The 18087-nt window shown below is 37.6% G+C and overlaps 1 protein-coding gene across 2 annotated transcripts in view; it reads right to left on the bottom strand.

The window, feature by feature from the left end:
* Positions 1 to 18087, bottom strand: part of PUDP (pseudouridine 5'-phosphatase) — an 84131-nt gene that overhangs the window by 20260 nt on the left and 45784 nt on the right. The gene's annotated exons all lie outside the window — the stretch shown is intronic.

Here is an 18087-nt window from a genome sequence, read left to right as displayed (position 1 = left end):
AACAAAAAGGCAACTTCCATGATACTCTGTCAGGACGAAACCCCCAGGATGTTCTTCTAAAACTGTTCTTCAATTCAACATAAAAGTGCCACCAGCACAGCATCAAACATGTTTTGCAAAGGTAATAGTCTTAAGTTCTACATTATCTGATATTTCATTGTCATTAACTGTTCAATCTAATCCAAACGTATGCAATTACACTTTGCCTGAATGATATGTACTTGGAAAATGCAGTGGGCGAGGTCCTTGCTAAACTTCCTAACAGATACAGCAAAATAAGTGCAATTCATGTCCCGCACTTCACGTGACACTGCTGTTACATATTAAAGTATCTCCGACATGACTGAATTTATGTATCAGACACAGTACAGCGTACCACTGATATTTGTACCTTTTTTCCTATTGTTTTCTCCAATTGCTTCCATCCCAGAAAGTGTTGCTGAATCTGAAGAAGGCACACAGGAAAAATTAAGACAGATTTTTGTTTTTATTCATTCCAGTGTCCTTCTGCATTCCACTAAAAATCTGTTTCTAAACAACTAACAATTTTCCATTTTTAATATTAATCATGACATCAACATCCAAGCTCTACATACTTTTACAATACTGCTTCACAAGCCTTTTATCAAAAGATATCCTAGTTGACTGTTCTCGCTGTTGGAGTACAGAGTAAATTTGTCTCAGGTGTCTGTGCATGAAAGTGACAAAACAGATGAATCCACAAGATCAACATAGATGTAGGTTTGAAAACAGATTTAAGTTCTCTAAGACAGATAAGCTTATTGATACTAGCAAAAGCTTATGAAGTCAACAGAAGGTTTGGTACTGCATTGTCTGCATCACGGACATGTGCACTTCTTGAAGAACCATGGCATTTTTAACTTTTTGCCAATTAAGGTGATTTTTGTTTATGCTCTCCACAAAAAACCCCTCCAAACTGTGCCAAAGACCCATAAAGGCATTTGCAAATAAAACGAGAGCCACAGTCAACTGGAATAGTACTGAGCCTTTTGCTCTATTTATAAAGAAATGCAAAAAGGTGGTTGGTTTATTTGTTTTTGTGAGGCAACAGAAGCTTTTAATATCTCTAGTCTTTCAGACTTTCAACTGAGATTTATTAACCTGTCAAACAAAAGCAATTTTACAACATATACAACTGCAGTTGATTTCAGAACATTTACTGCTCTATAAACAGAAAATACAGATTCTCCTTAAACAATCTGTCCCTTTTCTTCTCCTTGAAGCAAGAAGGAAGGCATGGTAGAGAAAGAAATTTTAAGTGAAACAGAAAGAAATACTCATGAACTTATTTACAGAAAGATATAAAAAGCATAAAGTGAGAAACTAAAACAACCTTTTAAAGTGACTACCTCTATTGAAAAAAATTTTTGGTCCCAGTAACTTACATCAAACAAAATCAAATAGGGGCACAGAAATGAGAAACAGTTTTTAAATTAAAGGTGGTGACGATACTGAAAGGAGGATGGCCTCTGCCCAGAAGATGATGTAAAATACCCCCCATATTTGGGTAATATGGATGAGAGGGAAAAGGGAAACAGAAGATGGCCACAGCTCCATATTTACTATGTGTATGTTGTGCTATGCAACTCCCTAGCCATGTGTTAAAACTACAAGAAGTGTCAGGCTTCTATACACTCTTCAAATCTTTAAACACAGAACAAAACAACAACTCCAAAGAAATCAAAGTAATTGTGGAAGGCTATCTGGCTCATAATTTAAGTTAACAGTATCTGTTGAGTAGAAGCTTGACTATTAAATTCTGTAACTATTTAGTAGCATAATTCTCAAATATGCAAGTACTATGCTTGAAAAGTTCATTAGTCATTAAAATTAGGAAAGAAGAAAGCAGAAGGATGATGATAAACTTCAAGAAGTCCAGCAGAGGGCCACCAAGATGGCTGGGGTTGTAGTAACTATGAGGAAATGCTGAAAGAGAGTTTAGCTTATTCAGCCCCAAGAAGACTTCAGGAGGGCCAAAGAGCGTCTGTGCAGTATCTGTGAGGACATTACTGAAAAGATGGGGATAGCTTCTTTACCAAAGTGCGTAGCGTGAACATGAGATGATGGTCCTAATTTGAAATAGGAAAGGTTCTGTCTGACTAGATATAAGGAGAGAAGGGGGGGGGGGGGGGGGGGGGGGGAAGGAAAAAACCCCAAACCAACCCATAGCCAAGATTTAAGCACTGGAAAATGCTGCCCAGAGAAGCTGTGTGGTCTCCACCCTCTGAGGTTTTAAAGACCTGACTGGATGATTCTGGAGCAACTTGGTCTTTGTTCAGTATTGACCTGCTCTCAGAAGGCTGGATTACTTACTTTCCAAGGTTCATTCCAACCAGAATGACTCTGCAGAAGAGTTAAAAAAAAATGCATTAAGTATCATTAAGCATTCCTCTGCATCAGTTTTCAATTTCTCAAAGCATTAAGAATAATTTCTAGAATACTAACAGTACACTACATATTGACCTTTTGTACCTACTGCATGTAAGAGCAAATATTACCTAAAAGAAGCCCTGCCTGCCAGACCAAGGGAAATACTTTCTTTTTCATACACTCCACTTCCTGGCATCTCTGCTACACAAAGCAAAATCAACAGGTCTGAAAAACTGGAAGATTTTTCCTACCATAAACTAAGATGATTCTGTTATAATATAATCAATATTAACTTTATAGACATTTTTTGATCTATCAGCCTATGTCTAGACTACGAGGACATCCCACTTCCTGAGTCAGGGGCTGGGGAAAGGTGATGTTCCCAGATGGGAACAAATGGGGCAAGACTTGTCCCAGCAGAACTGTAACAGAAAATGTGGGAGAAGACATGACACTGTAGATCCTACAGCAGAAACTAGGAAACTAGGATGGACGAGTTCAACCAGCTCTGAGAGATGTTTATAAAGGAGGGGTTTTATTAGGAGACTGAAACAGAAGAACTAAGCTACCTACCTGGAACATCTACACCTGAACTGCTTATCTAGTCTCCCTTTATGGAGAGAAACATGATCCTAGGGAATGGATTACTGATGTTTGGGTGTAGGACCTAATCTGTTAGCCTGACAGAGGGGAGGCAGCCACAGCTACATGCTCCCTGGTCCAAACAGTAGCAAGGCTGAGCATATATCCCACAGCAGGCACATGCACACAAACACATACATAAGGGTGTGTATATATATATATATATATATGGCTAGTCACACAGATGAATGCAGCTACACTCAGCACTCGCATGAACTCACATGATCGTTCATCTGGCTCTTCACTAGTGCTCACACACTTGACTGCACTCAATCCAGCCACTGGAACTGCAGATTCACGGGCCCAGCTCCTGCGACCTGTGGTGTCATGCTGGGGGCTGGCACTTGGTTTCGCACAGTTGTCGGCACCCAGACCATCACTTGCTCCAGCCACTGGCACCGTGGACACATGGGTCTCTGCCTGGGGTCTGACTACTGTTGCTGGCCACACACACCAGCCACACAGCCACAGACACACAGAACAGATGGTCTTCAGCCAGGAAAAGAGTCGGAAGTGGAATTTGGTAAGATAGGACAGTCTGCACCGGTCAGGAGCTATTTACACACATTCAGCCCTTTTAATCCCCTTATCCCTCTATTTCCCTGTACTAAATCCTGAGCAATCCCAAAATGCTCTTGTCCTGTATCCCATACTGTGTGCCATTCCCCAGGCAGCATCTCCCCTCAGTCCAAAACGGGATCCAGCATTGATTCATCTCAATGGATCTCATGGCTGGCTGATTGACCCCGATGATACTTGCGGGACAGCCCTGGGAGGGCCTGGACAGGCTGTCCCTCCCTCCAAGTCCTTAACCTGGGCTCCCATCTGCCTTGCAGACTCTGTGCTCCCCTGGCCTTGTAGAGATGGGCCTCTAATGGGCTGATGGCTCCTGTGGTGAGCCTGGGAGCAGCCAGGCAGGGTGTGACTTGGGATCCCTCACCTGCCATCACCTCTCTGAGCTCTTTCATGGGTGTGCAGACAAGCTTTTATCACGCAGCCTAAGAGTTGCATGCTGTGGTGGATCTTCCTTAGGTCCAATTCTATGCAAGTTTATGCATCACATGCTTCTTGATTCCTAACATGCAAGACCACGAATCCAAGTAGTTTCTTTCACAGGTCTTTATAACTAGGGCCTGGCATATCATACACTAAGCTAAATATAGAGATCAATAGAAGAAAAAAAGAGATGCTCAAATCAGACATCCTATTTTTCCTTTCTTCTCGATGCTGCTATTATTCTAACGTTCAGTCTGATCCTAAAGCAATGCAGCACAGCATGTCACAAGCATTATTATGTCTTCATACTGCCAAGTAACTGAAATCCTTTTATTAAAATACAGCATTCTGTGATGGATTTCTTCATCCTTGGACTGACATTGAGCCTGAAGCTCTTACTAGTAATCACTTTACACAAAGCCAGATCACATACTCAACCCAGTCAGAGAAGCTAAGGACTCAATTCACAGATTTATAAAAATGGTGTGAAAGCTGGTGAGAATGAATTGTTCCTGCAAAGAATGGATACATTTCAAAATTTCTGAGAGAATCTATACTGAAGGCCTTTTCTGAATAATTGACTTAAGGAACATTTTATTCATCCTTCATTAACATTTTCATCTTAAAACAGAATCAGTTCTCCAAAACATAAGAGAAACAAGAAAGATATTCCACTGAATATTAACCATCTTCAAGAAATGTAAGGCTGTCATCTGCTACCACCACAGCTGTAAAGAAGAGCTGCAAATAGTAAGGTATCAGTAAAAGTCTTCCACCAGCCTACTCAAAGTCAACCATCTTCTTTCAAGCGTACTTGCTCTTCAACTGATTGTTAAGATGATAAGAAAAAGAAAAATCAAGTGACAGGAGAAATAAATTGTCCAAATGCCTTAGAATTACTAGTTAATACAAGACAGAATAGAATATGAAACTCTGACATCAGTGTTTCTAAAGAAAACCTCTTTACTTTGAGAGACATGCCAAAGAACACATTTGCAGTTGACTCTTCTTTCCACTATCTTCATGAGATTTTAAATTCAGACATGTAGCGCTCTAAATGTTTGAAGAGTTTTTGCTGTAATGTTAGCCCTGTCACACCATCTACCAAACCCCTTGAGACAGAATGCTTAGCCTCAAAAAAGTAAATGCTTTTACTATTTCAGTATATACATCATTAACTTATCTACTGTTTCCTCACTCTTCATCTACACTCCCTAAAAAACATTTGGGAAAGTGTTAAGGACAAATGGGTTACTTCATACTATTAACTCTTCATAATTTATAATGAAGCTATATAGATTACTTAATGCAGTCACAAATTCAAGTTTTCATTTTCTCCTTCAAGGCCCTATATTATCTTACTCACAATTACTGTATGTCTTGCTTTTATTTCCTTCTACTCCCTAGACATCTTCTATCCTTTCACTTAATTGCATTCTTTATCTCTTTCTCCCACTTTCCACTGTATGTCTTATATCATCCTGACCTCTGTGCCTTGTACAATCTCCATGCCTACACTCTTCATCTTTCTTCAACAGTATCTTTAAAAATACAGTCTTTCAGGAATCTTTGGTACGTTCTCTTCTTCCTCTTCTTATTGCTGAGCTATTAACTGAAATTTGTCTTGCTTAAACCACTTTTGCTCCTTGCTGGACCAGGGCAGCTGAGAATACAGCTGATGGCTAAAGTAGAGATGGCTGATTCACTTCTTAATTCTATCAGAAATGACCTCTGTTAACTGTTTAAATCTGAGGAAAACTGATGGACAATACTTGCTTGTCATCTAAAATAGGAACTTGGAACCTTGTTCACTAAAAAGGCCACAACATTAATTAAATAAATTACAATCAGTATGTGTGTGTGGAGAGTGATTAGTTTCTACAGGCTATGTCTGTACTTACTGTCTTAGATGTTTATATATATGTCATAGTGCTCTAACAGTTGTCCAGAGCAGGCTCCATGCCTATCATCTGGTGTATGTGGTCTGATGCTTTTTCTCCTCAGGGTTTAATGTGTACTTAAATATAAATATGATGTACACAGTGAGTAGCCATGTCACACAAACACCAGGAAACTCAGGAGCATTCCCAGGTCTAGTAATGGTCATAGTATGGTAGAGTCACAGCATTATTCCTGACTCTTAGAAAACAGGACAGCAGTATTCCCAGCTTCCTCAACTTCAAACACTTGCTCTACACAATATAGCTCTTCATGGAAGTTATCATATGACTATTGTAAAAGTTTTTACTATAATTAGAAAATTTTATTATCTTCAGAGGAAAACATTAAAATAATTGCAGACACTTTACACTGAAGTTTAAGAAAAACAAAAACTTCTCAGTTAAAAGCCTGAAAAGTTAAAAAAGTTTAAAAAGTTTGTCACAACTAAAAGCAGTCTTCAAAGGATTTATCATAGCTAATCTTAAAACTGCAGCAGCATTCTACCTAAGATACATGATCATTCTTCACAGAATAAAAAGTTCTGTTGGCATTCTCTTGGGGTAACTGCATTATTGAAAGTGGAAAGCATTAAGATAAGTTACGTACTATTATGCTTTTCGCCCATGGCACTTTTTTTGAATCAGTAATATTTTGAGTCTGTAATAGCTTCGAAGCTCAGGACAATAGGCTGCAACCTCTAATGTTTCCACACTGTGGTCTGAAGCTGCAGGATTCAATAATGTGTTCTGGAGACAGCAACTGAATGGATCACTGTGACCAGGTATCTGTTCAGGAGAAAGAGGACAATTTCCTAATGGAGGAAAACATTCTGTAACAGAAGGTATTTTAAGTAACAGATGAAATCTCATCAGCTAGTCTTTGCTAGTCAGCAAGACCCTGAGATTCAAAGCAACTAAATTATGAAGTGAAGGAGTTACATTAAAAAACATTTCTCATTACCACACTACTATTTTAGAAAGTTGTTGTAGATGCATTTTAAAATAATTCTGCTATTACTCAGGGAATTATTGACTAGTAGCCTTACTTCTATACTTTGTAAAATCTGCTGATGACACAGCTGGGGTAAGAAATATCTGTAAGAAACTCAGCGTGACTAAGTAGTCTTCTGGGCAGTCAAGTGTCATATGAAATAAAATGGTCAAGAAATGTAAGCAATACACATTAGCTGGACAAAAAAATAAATTACATGCATCTTGTAACATTCAGTTTAAGTACTGGACATCACTGTAGACAGCTCAGTGAAAACTCAAGAGCTTGGTGATATTGTATATATTCATAGACATATATAATGCTGTCTCATTTGGAATACTCTTATGTACTGTATGCCACAGACATTATTCTATGTTAAAACATTTTTGATAGGAAGGGTCTGAAGAAATGCAATCAGAATGCTTATGAGGAAAAAAAAAAACAACAAAAAAACCCCACTCACCAACCAACCCCACCCAAAAAATCCCAAACACAACCATTTCAGGTGGTGAGAGTCTGAACAGACTGTAAAGTGTTTTACTTATGGACCAAGAAAGAAAAACGGATGTGAAGAGCAGTACCTGAAATACTGAGTGGCAGATGCATTGCTTATCTTTCTCATTCATAACATGAAAAAAAAGTTGACATTCAAAGAAGTTAAAAGGTAAGAAATTAAGTAAAAGGTAAGAAATTAAGAACATATGCAAAAGATTTGCCGAATTCATTGTCCCAGGTAGTCATCGGCATCAAGAAAAAAACAAATACTGTGAAAGGGTTACTAAAGCCACCCCGCCCCCTTTTTTTTTTTTTTTTTTAAAAAAAAAAAAAAAAAGAGCCTTCAATTACTTGATATAGGAGCAACAGCATTTAAGTGGATAAATTAACCTCCTCTAGCTAAAAGGTCATTATTAAGCCTCTGGTATTAGCTATCATCAGAGATGGTACTGAATAAGATGGGCACTGAATCTGAGCATGAACAGCAATTCCTATATTCTGTATTATTTAGACATAAATGAAAAACTTTCTTTGATGGAATAGGAGGAGAGCATTTCTACCACTACCTGGAATTGTTTTCTACTTTAAATCAGAATCACTTCAGTTTTACTGAAGCTTAACTTGAATCATTTGCTTCTTGGCTTTGAACCATGCTATTATTCTAAGATAAAGAGATGCTGAAATGGAAATGTTAAGCATCCTTTTTTAGCAGATAAAGCTGTCACTTCTTCAGCTCTTGTGTGTGCTACAAGGTCTTTTATCTTTATACCACCAGTCTATCACAATAATAATAAAAAAAAATTCTCAAACACTGCTTTATGGAGTACACTCTGTAATCGTCTTGTAAGTGCACTTATTTTGTGATACAGCAATCAGCCTGAGCAAAATGCTTCACCCTGTTTAGACTATAAATAATTTGTCAGTGTTAATTGATGGTCCTGTATGTAGGTTTCTGCAACTGTGCCAAAAAACCAAGACTTACAAATTCTTTATCACACAACAGAATAAGCAGAACCTTACCATGAATACCTGCTCTCTGAAAATTACCTACAACTGCATCTCCACAAACAGCAAGTAACTTAAAGAAAAAGAAGCAAACAAATGAGCTCTCCCTCCCCCAGCCTTAGTGCATTAAAACAACACATAGCTGACCTTAGTCTTTCAAAGGTTTCTGGAGGTCTCCCCATGACAATAAATTACAAAAAAAAAGCAACCAAAAAATACTGCTAACAATGCAACTCCATGTTTCAATCTTCATTCTTTGTCCCGAAACTGTTGAAAAGCACTGTTACAACAAGCTGTGGGGTGATTACAAAGGTAACGAGATACAGAGAGGATCAGTGCACTAGATCTTTCTTAAAGAGGATTTATTCATGCTTGCTATAACCCAAAAGACATTAAAAACATTTTTTTGGTGAAAAATCTTGTTAATTACAATCTAATTATTCAATGACTGCTCTGTATGCATCTCCAAAAAATGCTCAAGGTCTTGAAAGAAAGCAAAGATAACTCAGTGAGCAATTTATCATAAAAGAAGAATCTTCCCCCCTCTTTTTTACTACTTAACATGCATAATTAATATGTGATAATACCCATAATGAGTTCCCTAAAACAATTAGCAACACATCTCCAGTGACCTGCTAATCTGAATATAATGCTTTTAGAATTTGGAGGTGTACCAGTCTCTTTGTGCTTATACAACCACCTCACGTACAAGCAAAGAAGGCTGCAGAACATAATTTCTTATTCTGCATCACATTTCGTCAAGTCTCTTAGCAGCTACTTGATACATTATCAAGACAAATGCAAGGAAAAAAAAAATTATTTCTGCCTCCCCACCCCACCAAGTAAGGTACCCCAAAGACTAAGAACCAGTTATAATCCTTCTTTCCTCTTCCAATCAGATACATTAAACGAAAGCAAACCTTGACCAGGTTATTTTTTGCATGGAATTTCAATGACTTTTTTCATCTTCATAAGACAAATACATCCATAAATAAACATGCACTGCAGTAACAAGGGCAACGTCTGGAACACTTAAGAGCTAAATTACTTTCAAGCCATGCAACATCTCATTTTTCTTCCACAAATATATAATAAAGACTGCCAGCATGGGGGTGGGGTGTGTGCACATGCAAGCACACATGCCTCAGGAGAAAAGGGAGGAAGAAAATCAACCATGTGAACTGAGAGCATAATAATTGAAAACAAAACAAACAAATTTATAAACGTCTCTTTCCTTTAATTGTCTTGTAATTATAAAATAGTGGCCTATTACGGATTTAGGACAAAGGTACATGTGTATAGCAGATCTTTGGAATTCCTGGATTGTTAGATGTGGTGAAATATCTCACATTTTTCTCTCTACAGCCATGTCCATTATACTTACGAAGCTGGAAGCTGAGCTTCATAATCACAGTCTTCATCATCCAGCCTGGAAGACACATGTAAGGGCTACATGCTTAGACTATTTAGAAGCTGAGGAAGGCGTAGGATTCAGCCAACAGACCATCCAGCAGTATATCACATAAAAAGTATGTTGCACTAGAGTGCTATGATCTTTGTATCACAATCTGTAAGTTTCTAGCAGTATTTCAAGATGGAGGTCTTAACACATAAGCCTAACAGGCAATCTAAAGGTATAATTTATTAATAACTTATTCCTTTAAATTTCTCCAGTGTCTGTGTGAAAGCAATAGCTTCTCCAGCAGGTTGGGAATGTAAAAAGTTACACAGTTTATTATTTGCAGTGCCCCACAGTAGCAGGAATTCAAGAGCTAGGCCAGCAACACATACTAAATACTCAAATCACAATTTGCCACCTAGAAATAAGTCATCATCTACACTGTAGAGCAAGAAAAGTAAAGGCTTTATGAATTCAGGAAAAAGTTCTAGTCAAGAACCTTCCTGAGCAAAATTCAAGACAATCCTCAAGAAAACCCGAAAACCGGAAGACTGAACTCCTCAGGTTGAAGAGTGCTCAAAAAGCCCATGGAATTCTTTGAGGAAGCATTCCACACAGTGGCCAAGATAAGGACAACCCTCTCTTCTGATCTGCTTTAAAAAGAAAACAGACATCCCAGATTGCTGTTATGTTCTCTGTGGAGCAAATTTTTCTTGACATTTTAAGAATATGCTGGGACTACTTTTCAAAATTATTCTTTACAAAAGATTAACTGCAAGGGATGTTTAGTTCCTGAGAAACAGACACAATAGACTCTGTTGTGATTGGGCAACTTTGGATGCAAACATGAAAGCAAAAATCTCGTTTCTCAACCAACTATAAAATCAGAAAGCAAGATTCCTACCAGACTTGACACCTGATCTTGGTCAGAATGCAGACAAGTGGAAATGTTCTATTCTGAGGCCCATAGGCATAGCCTTTAAGATTTCACTCGCTATCCACTCTCAACACTTAAGGGTATGTCTGCATGGAACAACTAAACTCATCTGGGTACACACAAATGATGCGACATACTTCATTCACCTACCAATCACCCCACGTACAGTAACAGTAAAATCTGCCATATATAATCTAAATGCATCAAGGGAACGAACTCTACTTTTGCTGCAAACTTAAGCATGCCATATGTAGGCAGGAGCAGCAGTTTCAAGCTCTCATGGCACTGAATCAGTTCCTCGGTAGTCCCACCATCTCCCAGGGAGCACCACCCCACCCCCAACAATCTTCTGCCAAGGGAGAGTCTTCTCTAACTCTGGAAGCTGGACACAGGATGCAATGCTAATGGGAACGCCGAGGGAGTGCAACCTTACAGATAAGGACTTCAAAGGGACAGTATGCAAGCAGTCAGGAACTTATCTCCAAAAAAGCCGAACAAGAAAACACACGCACCAGATACACTTAAACATCCCAGACTTTCAGTCAGTGTACTAACCGCCTGGCTACACAGGAGTTGGCACCAACCAATCAGATGACACAAAGTTTTTTATTGGCTCTAACCCATCAACTTCCTAATTTGAATTAATTAACAAACTGTAATTACATCAGTATGGACTAGAAAGACAAGTGGCTTCTGAAAAGAAAGCCCAAATTCTGCTTTCTATCTCAAAACACACCAGCAGCTAGAAGAGGTCGTGGAGCAACACTGATCCCTCTTCACGCAGTAAGTGGCTGCTGGCACGTGCTGTATCAGGTTCTGTACAGACTGTAGTGTATGTGAACAAGAGCAATCTATGCCAAACACTTCTTTGTTCCACTGAACGCAGCCCAATGCTTTAAAAGTCAGGTGGACTATGACCATTATTATCGCAGGATATACCCCTGGAAAAAGTAGGTATCTAGCAGTATGCTAAAATAACCTGTAAAAATTGTAAGTCCAGGGAGGTAAGACAGCAGAACTTGGGTAAATCAGAATTATTTATACCATGAACAGCTGTTTAGAAGAGTGTTTCAGTTGAGGAAAACTTGGTAATGTAGGCCTATTTAAAAAAATAGGCTAGACCCAGAGTTGAAGAGATAGCCATTGATGTAGATTTGAACTAAGTTTAAAAAAGTATATGTATATTTTACATTTAATGCTTTTGTTATTTCTAAAATAAAATGTCTGATTTGTGAATCGTAAACATTCAGGACAGTGCAAGTCAATTTATTTATAAAATGGAAAAGGGTCAGACTTATGATGACTAAAATACATGATTTCAACAGCAGGGATTCCAATTTACTGCTCAGTACACCACCTAAAATGGCTGTTCATGCCTTTGTAATTTGTGTACTTTATTTAAAGCACTCCTAATAAATTCAACCTCCAGGTATACATAAGGAATAACAGAAACATCACTAACAAATTAACTGCTTATCTGAAAACCATAGTAAGTGTAATACATATGCTACATGCACTACATACACCAGAAGTGGTACAGTTGAAGGGGGGGGGGGGGAAGTAGAAAAAGGAAAAAAATGGGAGGGATAAGAAATAGAAGATCGTTTTGGCATCCTTTTTACACAAGCTCACAATAATAATGGTCATGTTAAGTACTTAGTGCTGAACCAGCCTTCTTCACCCTCTGTTTTGCTTGTACAATATAGACTAAAATTACAAAATGGTCATACTGTTCTGAATATCTATTACTCTTTCACTATATATTTTGTAGCAAAAAAAGTCTCAGAAAATTTCTCTTTGAACTCCTCTTTTCTATGACATAAAAAGTCCACTGAGACTCATAAATCCTAATGTCATTTAATCAGTCTGAAAAATTTTAATGAGCTCTCACTAGATTTGGTACAGAAATTATTCGTAACTATGGGATCAATTAATGAATTAGAAATGGAAGAAACTGCAAAGAAATAGTGTTTTAAATTAAGGTAATGATTTATATCACTTGGAACGTTTTCAACAGAACAGATTGATTCCTCATAAGAGAGTGATGACCATTTGTATTACTAAAATCTTTTCTTCTTTTTAAACAATGTATATAAAGGGTACTTCTTTGTTTTTAAATGATACTATTAGTAAGGTCCTTTATTTTAGGGAAATGCTATAGGCAAGACAACAAAAACACTGGAAAGAAAAGCCCTGACCCATCACATCCTCAAGTAGGTAAGTATTTAATTAATGTGTTTTTAAAGACATATAGGAAGTATGTATACATATTTGCATGGAAATGTCTGAAACCCTCTGAGTTAGAGCCATATTTGAAATAAGTTGTAGTATAACATTTTTGTTACTATGAAACAAAATTACTTCAAGATAACATTGAAAATTATAGTTGATATATATATCTCCTATATAAATACACACAGAAACACATAAACAGCAGGTTATTATGAACTCTTAAACCTGAAATTAATATTCTAATATTTATAAATTCCAAAAGAATGGTTTTAAGTAATTTGACCCTTTAAATCAAAACGGAACAGAAAAACATTGAGAAAAACTTTGTTTCCTCATTTTTTTCCCAGATCAAGTCTGTGAAATGTATCACTGAATCACAGGATGACTGAGGTTGGAAGTGACCTCTTGAGATCATCTGGTCCAACTGCCCTGCTCAAGCAAGGGCACCTAGAGTCTGCTTGTCCAGGACCACGTCCAGGCAGCTTTTAAATATCTCCAAGGAGGAAAGCTCTACTACCTCTCCAGGCAACATCTGCCAGTGCTCAGTCACCCTCATAGCAAAAGAGTGTTTCCTCGTGCTCAGACAGAGTCTCCTGTGTTTGTTTGTGCCCATCACCTTTGGTTCTGTGACTGGGCACCACTGAAACAGCCTGGCTCTGTCTTCTTTACACTCTTTCCTCAGGTATTCATACACATTAATAAGATCCCTCTGAACATTGTCTTCATCAGCAAACTGGCCCTTCCACCAGGTCATTAATGATGATGTTAAACAGGACTGGACCCTGGACTCAATATTCACCCCTGGGGCACACCGCTAGTCACTGGCATCCAACTAGACTTTGTGCTGGTGGTCACACCTTATGGGCTCAGCTGTTCAGCTAGTTTTCAGTTCACCTTGCTGTCTGCTAATCTGGACCATACATCAACAACTTCTCTGTGAGGATCTTATAGGAGAGGGTGCCAAAGGTCCTACTGTAGTCCAGGTAGACAACAGCCACTGCTCTCCCCTCATCTGCCAGGCTGGTCATAGAAATTTATGAAGTTGGTCAAACATGACTTCCCCTTGGTGAAGCCATGCTGACTACTCCTGATGATTTGCTCATCCTTACTTGCCTGAAAATGGTTCTCAGGAGTAGTTGCTCCATCACATTTATAGGGATCGAGGTGAGACTGAGTAGCCTGTAGTTGCCTGGGTCCTCCTTCTTGCCCTTCTTCAAGACAGGAGTGACATTTCCTTTCCTCCAATCTTCAAGCACTTCTCCCAGTCACCATGATTGATCCAAGATTATCAAGAATGGCCTTGCAATGACATCTGCCAGCTCCCTCTGCACTCGAGGGTGCATCCCATCGGGGCCCATGGACCTACTCCCTGACCGGATCCTCTTTCAACAAGGGTACATCTTCCTTGCTCAGCCCTTCTCTCTGGTCTCTGGGATCTGGCATTCCTGACTTGTTACATGTAGTACTTCAGTCTTTTTCATGTCCTATGTAACCAAGTCCCCCATCTCATTCAGCAATGGGTCTACATTTTCCCTAGTCTTCCTTTTGTCTCCTATTTACTTAGAGAAGCCTTTCTTGTTGTCTTTGACATCCCTTGGCATATATAGTTGAATTTACTAAATTTCACAGTGGTATCATCAATGAAACTCCGATTTTGCTTCTGCAGCACATTTTAAAGGCTCCCTTAAAAGGAATTCCCATTGTAAAAATTTGAAACATAGTAAAATACTAAGTAACTCTAGAAAAATATGAAACAACTTATTTTCCAAATGCTGATCAAATAAAGGTAGGAAAATAATAAAAACAACTCAAACAAAAACAATACTTTGAAATTTTTTTTTCAATTCTCTAAATAAAATGTATGAAAAGAATACAGTGTTTTGAACATTGTGCCCTGACATTTCTACCATATTCAAGCACATGTTGTTTCTACATACATTCAGCTCCAGCTGGTTTTCATACAAGTTGCATCTGTGTATTTGAGAGCAGAATTTGGCTTTTTTTTTTTTTTTTAAAAAAAAAAGGAATTTTAGTGTAACACAACACTTCTAGTATTTAATCTTCAGATCACATTTTGATTACCTGACTGATTTAATTATTTACTCATATGACAGTTCATTGTTACTACTTGGAAGTTCATGTGAAACTTCATGCATCACAAGACAGTAAGACCTGGACTGAATTTGCAGAGTGTATCTTATTTGAAATTCCTGTGCTGTGGTTCCATCACTATGCTTATTAAGTTCCTAGTAACAGAATCACAGAATTGTCAACCAAAGACTGCAAACCAAAAGGTAAAGAAATTCCCAGACGGACAATCATGACATCCTTCAGTGATAGTAAAGCAGACATCCTATCAATTTTTTATCATTTTAGAACTGCCTACTTGTAGAATTATGCCTGAATAGCAACAGTCACAGGCTGGTATGCCACTACAGCTAAATTCTGGATTTAGCCTTCTATGGCTACACTGTATTTTTCACTTAGAGCAGCAGTGAAGTTTTGAAGCAAATCTGTCAGCCATCAATTGCTACTTGATGATCTGTTTCACTAAGTTTTGGTGTGCACTTGGTTGCTTTAGCAGGAAGGTATAGTGGAAGTCCTTTCCAGGTGCATATTAAGCAATCTCCAATGCTTAAAAGGACACAGAGCTCCAAAGAAACTTATACAGCTTTCAGCCAGGAATCTGACTAAATCTAATCCAACAGAAAAAATTCAAATCACATATAGCATAGATGTACAGGCCTAAGCACCAAATACTCCAGTAATCTGTTTCTCTTGAGTCCATTTACTTGCTTATGGAGCCATTACCTATACCTCCCAATATTTTGCTGCCAACTCGCATATTACTGATTTTTAGCATGAAATCCGAACCTGTAGCTCTATTAGTTCACCACTTGGGACGAAACACAGCAGATGCCATCACTACACTGCAATTGGTCATGAATGTTTCAGATAATTTCGCATGCACTGTTTTGATTTTCTTCTTCCTGGGAGTTCTGTGCTTGTGTTAAATTCCCACACTTCGACATTTCTGATTTTTGTAGATGTGACAAAAAAAAGTTCAGCTAATTATCTGCACTAAGTGAACTCTGAATGATGTTAAACTTCATATAAAAGAAAAGCATGGGTTTAAAGATTTATGCTATTCTTCAAAGAAAAGTTAAAGAAAATAACTATACAAAACTACCATGAACACTCTGGAATTTTGTTTAACTTACCTTTAAAGTTTAAATTACTCTGTATAAAACAGGTGCTACTATTACCTTCAAAAACTTTTTCATTGTTAACATAGCTAAGGCTACTTACTGCTGAATAAATAAGAAATCTACAACACAGTGTCACTGTTTTTTTTGTTTGGTTTTGGGCTTTGTTTTTTTCCAATGTTTTTGCCCTTTTTAATGATCACCACCTTGTGATTTTTCTGGATTAAAGCCAAATAAACTAAGCATTTTGGGAAAGCTGTTCCTCTGGATATCACTCTTAGGCTTCTCAGATGAAATAATAGTTTACTTTGTCATTAACACAGCAGACATTCAATTTCCTTACCTCTCCATCAGATACCAGTGACAACCCAGCTTTATGTAAATTCTCAATACTTTCTGCTCTTTTACTTTCAGAATTACAGAAGAGCTTTCAGCCACACCTCCATCCAAATGAAAAGCCACACCTCTCATCCTGTTTTACAAAAAGCACAGCATACATTACAGGAATTTACTCTGATATTTTTGTTTCCTAGACATACAGTTAAGCCAGAAAGAGTAATTTCATATGAAAGCAACATTAAGCTGTGGTTTAAGCTTGTTTTGAACTCCCTCCAAAACCTTGGGCTGCTTCTCAATATTTGCTCTCAATTGAGTATTGACAACACAATCAAAATTCATAACTACTTGACTCTAAGGTGAGATTTACAGTCTTGCTGCTCAGATTCTTCAACAATTGGAACCATACATACATGGCCTACTCAATCAAGTACCTAACATGTCCACACAACCACCATCTGCATGAACACAATCATGTACATTTGGTGTATCTTTTCTGAACACCTAACTTTCAAATGAAGTTGATGCACATACACAGAATGTCAAGAAAACTTGCAACAGAAAAAACCCCAAACAAACCAAAACCAGTTTGGTTAACACTGTTGATGGTACGCCACATTGCATCGAACTTAATTCACTTTGCATTCCCAGGCATCACAAATACCATTTAGACTCTGAAAGTATGAAAGGCTGAAGAATCTTAGCTAATAATTTCGTATGTATTTGTGTCACCATTTTTTTCCTCAATAATCCTACTGAGAAAACAGTAATAACAGTCTAATCCACCTAAAGTTGTTCCTTAAAAGTAAGTATGTCATGCATTTTTCTGCCATAGTGAAACTCCAAAACTTCAGAACTTACGTTCCATTCGGGACAGACAAGAAGTGAGAAAAAATATTTTAGGGAGAATGGCAATTTAATTTAAAATAAAAGCAAAGACATTATTTTAACTAACTCTCAATTTATTTTTCATATATTCTCCCTACAGATTTCTATTTCAGAATCAAGTTCGGAAAGTTGTAGATAAGAGGAAGAAACTAAGCACCTCTACTATTTGAGAAACATTGCTCAGACTGATTGGTTTTAAATCAGAAAACAGGAATTATGATCTCAGAGATTTAGAATGCAAGAGGAAAGAGATGGTTTAGGAAAAATATATGCACTCTTTACAAAGAAGTATCTTCAATGTTTAGACACTTAAGAGGTAAATCAGCCATGAATGTGTGAAAAATTAACTGATCTATGTTTAAATAACAGTTTCCAAACTTTTGAGTAGTGAAGCTAAGCTTTCAGATTTATGCATAGAGCGGAAAATCATTACACTTTCCTATTACTGCACACTACCATGTAGTAAATCAGAGCAATCTACATTACAAATATTATACATAGTGGGGGTAAATTATGCTTTCCAAAATCTTGCTTCAACAGCATAAACATCTTTGAAAACAGAGGTTGCTGATTTTTATAATGTTTATATTAAATCTTAATCTAAGTATTTATCATGTTAAAAAAAAATA

The sequence above is a fragment of the Athene noctua genome, chromosome 1, assembly GCF_965140245.1.
Source record: "Athene noctua chromosome 1, bAthNoc1.hap1.1, whole genome shotgun sequence".
Taxonomy (NCBI): Eukaryota; Metazoa; Chordata; class Aves; order Strigiformes; family Strigidae; genus Athene; species Athene noctua.
The sequence above is the reverse complement of the archived record's forward strand: the minus strand, read 5'-3'. Positions and strand labels throughout refer to the sequence as shown.